Source organism: Callithrix jacchus, chromosome 5 (genome assembly GCF_049354715.1).
Source record: "Callithrix jacchus isolate 240 chromosome 5, calJac240_pri, whole genome shotgun sequence".
NCBI lineage: Eukaryota > Metazoa > Chordata > Mammalia > Primates > Cebidae > Callithrix > Callithrix jacchus.
The window spans coordinates 29040088-29046065 of record NC_133506.1 but is presented as its reverse complement, the minus strand read 5'-3'; the positions used below and the strand labels follow the sequence as shown (position 1 = coordinate 29046065).

Here is a 5978-nt window from a genome sequence, read left to right as displayed (position 1 = left end):
CTATTTTGTGTAGTCTTGCTCTGATCTTTATTATTTTTTTCCTTCTACTAATTTTGGATTTGATATGTTCTCTTGTTAGATTTCAGAAGTTTTTATCTATTATTTTGTTAAATTGGTTTTCTAACCCTTTTGTTTTCCCTTCATATTCTAGAAAACTGACAATTATAATATTCCGTTACTTTATGGTGCCCCCATATCATTTTTATTCTTTTTTCTTTATTTTTCTCTGGTGGGCTATTTCAAAGGACCTATCTTCAAGCTCTGAGAGTCTTTGTTCTGTTTGATCAAGACAACTGTTGAAACTTCTAAATGTGTTTATATTTCATTCACTAAATTCTCCACTCCCAATGTTTTAATTTTTATTTTTAATGACATCTAACTCTTGGGTACATTTCTTTTTTGTACCCTGAATTGTTGCTGTAATTTGTTTGTCTTATATTTTAGAATTCTAATGAATTCTAAAACTTGAATTGAATTCTAAAAATGTAGTTGAATTAATCTAAAAAAGAAGTTCACAGTGAGCTTCTTTAGTATCAATGTTTTTGAATTCTCTTTTGAGGATTTTATACATTTCTTTTGATTAGCTTCTATTGCTGGAGAACGATTGTGTTGATCTGGAGGTGCCATATTTCCTTGCTTTTTCATGTATCTTCTCTTCTTACATGGATATCTTTGAAACTGGTGAAATGGTCACTCCTTCTTTCTTTTTCCAGTTGCTTTTGTAAAGGAAAACACTTTCCTGGAGATGTGTCTATAATGTTGGTCGGGTATAGCATCTTGGCTTTGATTCTGGACCTGTGTAGTAGTGTGGTTTCTGTGTGATTTCTTCAGCTGTAAACAGCATTCGTGGTGTCTAGAATTTCTTGGCAGCTTAGGCTGTACTTGTTAACGGAGGGTGTGGTGAAGTTTTGTGAGGAACTGGGATGCCAAATAGGCCAGTCCTCAAGCCCTGGTGGTGTCAGCAGTGAACTGAGTGTGACTGTCCTTGAGCTCCAGAGTGGCACATGCTACACCGGTGTTACTGAGTCCAGACACCCCAATTATTCAGCCTCCAGATGGCTTGTCTGTGTGCTGGGAATATGAGCAGTGGGCTGGGCAGTTGAGCAGGTTCTTGATTCCTTAGGCAGCTGGTGCAATATGGTCAAAGGCAGTAGCAGTGCTGGGACAACCTTCTGGGACTCCAGCAGTCTGTGCTGATATAGACAGTGGCTGTCATGGGTTGGATGAACTGGTCCCCAGTTCCTCAATTAGGTGGTCAGCTGTGGTGGTAGTGGCTACTTGCATGGGCTTGATCTCAGACCCCAGGAGAATTGCTCAGGTGCCACCCATGGTAGACTGGGCTGGGTGATCGCCAGGTCCACAGACAGTGTGCTCTGGCCAAGGGATGGGAAGTAGAGTCAGGCCAGGTAGACCTGTTCTCAGGCTCCCCAGGGGTACATGCAGGCACTACCTGTGATAAGCATGGTTGGTTAACGCTCCGGCTGCTGGCAGAATGCTCAGGTCAGTGTGGCAGTGGCTGTGCTGTGGCCCTGCTACTGGGAGGTACAGAGTTGCTCTCTTTTGGAGCAGCCATAGGCAGGAAGCTGGAGACATGAGCTTTGCTCATGCTTTCGCTCATGCTGCAGCATCCCAAAGTGGACGTGGTGATTACAGGTGGTGGAATTTTTCCTCGGGGCATGTGTAAATGAACAGCTGCCTCCCTGATGGGGCAGCAAGATTACTGCCAAAGACTGCCACCTCAGCACTTGCAAGGGCCACAAAATCCAGTCTGATGGGAGCTGGGGTCTCAAGATAAGACTGTTCTTCAGTTGCTTAAGACTTGGGGTTTGTGAGACCTAGCTCCCTCTCTGCAGAAATGTCTTCATACAGTCTCCAGGCAGCTCCCTATGTTAGACTCTGAGCCTGCAAGGATTGGGGCTCTCCCATGGCAAGGATTATAGGAGTCAACAATGGGAACGTGTACCCCTTACCCTTTTTCTACATTAGGGATCCTCTCAAGACTCACAGCTGATCCTGATTGAACAGGCTACCTCGCTTTCCTTTCTTTTCTTACTTTTAGTGTTTTCCATCACTTCTTTGTTGAATCCTGATGTTCTCTCTTAGATTAGCTATTTGAAGTGTGATTATCTACTCACTATTTTGGTTTCTGGCCATGGAAGGGGTGAGTAGTAGATGCATCTAGGTACCATCTTAAAACCCTCTCATTCTGCTTCTGTGCATTTTTTTTCAAGTTTCAGTTATTTACTAACCAGTGTAATCACCAGTAGATTACATTAACATGATTTCATGCATTTACAGAAGAAATATTTCCTGGTTCAGTGGAAAATTATGTGGATGGCTTCTGGAAGACCTTCATTTTAAAGCACCTTTACATTTCATTTAGAAATCTGGATGTTCTTTCTTCACTTTGCTGTAATCCACATTCACTGAGGAGGACTTGGATTGATCGTTGGGACCCACTTTGTTCCAGGGCTCTGGGTTATTCTTTTTGTCCCAACAAACATCTGTATTGAACAATGCCAGAGGTAAGAGATACAGGGCTGCTCCACCACCTCCAGCTCCAATAAACACAAAGAAGGGGACCAAGCTCGGATGCTTCTTGGCCTGACCTAAGATGTGGCAGAGCACGTTGGTGGCAGAGACCTCCTATTGGAAAGAAGAAAATCAGCCATTCTTGATTTGGCCCTCTTTATGTCTGTTATAGGTGTATAGGAATGCTTGTGATTTCTGCACATTGATTTTGTATCCTGAGACTTTGCTGAAGTTGCTTATCAGTTTCAGGAGATTTTGGGCTGAGACGATGGGGTCTTCTAGATATACTATCATGTCGTCTACAAACAGAGACAATTTGGCTTCCTCCTTTCCTATTTGAATACACTTTATTTCTTTTTCTTGCCTGATTACTCTGGCTAGAACTTCCAGTACTATATTGAATAGGAGTGGTGAGAGAGGGCATTCTTGTCTAGTGCCAGATTTCAAAGGGAATGCTTCCAGTTTTTGCCCATTCAGTATGATATTGGCTGTTGGTTTGTCATAAATAGCTTTTATTATTTTGAGATGCGTTCCGTCAATACCGAGTTTATTGAGAGTTTTTAGCATAAAGGGCTGTTGAGTTTTGTCAAAGGCCCTCTCTGCATCAATTGAGATAATCATGTGGTTTTTGTTTTTGGTTCCGTTTATGTGGTGGATTACGTTTATAGAATTGCATATGTTGAACCAGCCTTGTATCCCCGGGATGAATCCTACTTGATCGTGGTGGATAAGCCTTTTGATGTGCTGTTGCAATTGGCTTGCCAGTATTTTATTGAAGATTTTTGTGTCTATGTTCATCATGGATATCGGCCCAGCCGCCAGGCCCCGGGCTAAGTACTATCCTGCTTCTGTGCATTTTTAAGCACAGATTATAACTTGCTCTAAAATTGTTTTCAGCCCTCTGTTGTTTGTCCAACAGAATTGTTTCCTGTCTTGTAAAGATTAAGAGTGTGTTGAAAAAAGAAGCCCAGGATGTTAACTAGGAGTTGCAAGTATCAGCCCCTCAATCAAGTGTACAAGTCAATATTTCTCATGTAGAATTCTTGCATAAAAACCTTCTGGAAAGCTGAAGGCCAAAGACTGATGTGGTCCAATGGCATCCACTTTGCTGCTTCATCACTTACACTTGCTGGTGGGTGCTGGCCTAGTTAAATGGTGGTACGGGACAGCACTGGCCAAACACAGGTGACGGAGTAAGGGAAGGCACCTCCGTGGTACCTTTTAACTATTTATTGAAACCATGGACTTATCTGTCTTCAAAATAAGAATTGAGATTCTCACAAAAATAAAATGAGCTAATAAATTTAAAAAAACACTTTAGCTCAATGTTTGACGCATAGGGGAAGTTTAGTAAAGAATGATGATGATAGTGTTGCTGGTTACTATGGAGATGAGTGTGATGATGATGATGTTGTCATGGTGATAGTGAGGATGGAGATGGTGAAGTTGCAGATTGTCGTGAGAATGGTGGTGATGGTGGTGGCTATGAAAGTGGTGATGATGGGGATATTGATGGAGCCCAGAGCATCTCTCTAGATCTGATGTTAAGCACCCTTATCGTAGAAATTGGTGCTGCCCTCTAATTTGGTGGAAGGGTAACAGAGAGAAGGTTGACAGTTCAAGCTGAGGAGCCAATTGAGTTGGAACCCCAGGGGAACTCCCTGGAGCTTTATATATTTCTTGGATAAATTCAAGTTGAGGTAGGATGAAAAGGGACGCAAACAGGTCAGTGACATGGCTTCCTCTTGAGATTTGACTTCTCCACTCCTTGTCATGTGTACTTCACACAACAGCATGTCTAAATACCCAGAGGGGAAAATATACCTGCATTATTCCATCAAGTATAAAATTAATCTTTGATTTTCAGCCCTACCCCCAAAAGTTGTCCAATAAAGCACTGTAGTATAGCAAATGCACCAGATTTGGAGTCAAGAGATTGAGCCTCATCATTCTCATCTGTTAAAAAGGGCGCAATAAAAACAATGCTAACAGTCTTTCAGGGTTCCTGAAAGCATTAGTATCTCGTATGCAGGTAAATGCTATTTCATTACGTACTTATGAAAGAAAAAGCCAGAGAACCTTTGCCTCGTAAATTCTCTTCTTACTATTTCTCTGTGTACTGCTGTGCATAATCTATTCTGGATAAAAGGTTAAAACACCTGAAAAACGACTTCTCATTAACCCTCCAGAGTCTGGCCACAACCTGCCTCTCCAGCATCATCCCTACCACTCCACACATACACCCTCAGTTTCAGTAAGATCTCAAAATGCTCACCATCTTCTAAGTGTCTTTTCATAGGCAACTCCCTCTGTCTGAAAATACCTACTCCCCTTAGATACCTGGGGAGCCCTCTCCTCCATTCAGTTTTCTATCCACTCTTGGAAACTCTAGTTACCTTCTCCTCTCTGCATTATGGGCCCCTGGTGTATACTTCCATCAGAGCACTTACTATTAGGTTGGTGCAAAAGTAACTTCGGTTTTTGCCATTGAAAGCACTTGAGGGGAAGAATGGAGCTCCATATACTATTTTATTACCTGAACCCAATAGGTCTGGTATCCATTGAGACCTGACTGTGTTTCAGGCACTGTAGTAAGATGTTTGCATGCATTATCTTGGTTAATCCTTATAAAGCCCTGTGAGAGAATTCCTACCATTGTCCTTGGTTTACAGATTCATTACAAATATGTACTGAGCTCAGACTCTGCTTTCACCAAACTTTCATTCTCCTCAGACAGGAGAGGAGAACAAAAAAATAAACAAATGGAAATAAAATATCAAGACACCGGTACCTGTTATGAGGGGAATGCAATAGGGCATAGAATTATAATATCTATTCGAAGCCTGATTATCTCCTTTTCAAGTAATGACCAAATGCTTTTCTAAGTTGGAGGTTAAGAAGCAAGTTTCTGGGGAAGTAATGTTTATAGACACAAGTGATAAAATTTAGTCATGCAGGCTGGGCATGGTGGCTCACGCCTGTAATCCCAGCATTTAGGGAGGCTGAGGCAGGTGTATCACCTGAGGTCAGGAGATCAAGATCAGCCTGGCCAACATGGTGAAACCCCATATCTACTAAAAATATAAAAATTATCTGGGCATGGTGGCAGGCACCTGTAATCCCAGCTACTCAGGAGGCTGAGGCAGGAGAATTGCTTGAACCTGGGAGGCAGAGATTGCACTAAGCTGAGATCACACCACTGTACTCCAGCCTGGGCAAAGAGCAAGACTCCGTCTCAAAAAAAAAAAAAAAACAACTGTCAATCATGCCAAGATCTGGAGGGTGAGCAGGGAGAACATTCCAGACAGGAAATTGCAAGTGTAAAGTCCCAGAGGTAGGAAAGAGCTTGATATGTTTGAGGAATGGAAAGAAGTCCAGGATGACTGGTCTTGTTTATCTAGGAGATAAAACCAGGGGAAGGACTAAGGTGGGCCAGGAAGAGCCTT

The 5978-nt window shown here is 42.3% G+C and overlaps 1 pseudogene; it reads right to left on the bottom strand.

Moving 5' to 3' along the window:
* Window positions 1–2379: 2379 nt before the first annotated feature.
* On the bottom strand, window positions 2380–5188 carry LOC108591550 (cytochrome c oxidase subunit NDUFA4 pseudogene; annotated as a pseudogene).
* Window positions 5189–5978: the final 790 nt, after the last annotated feature.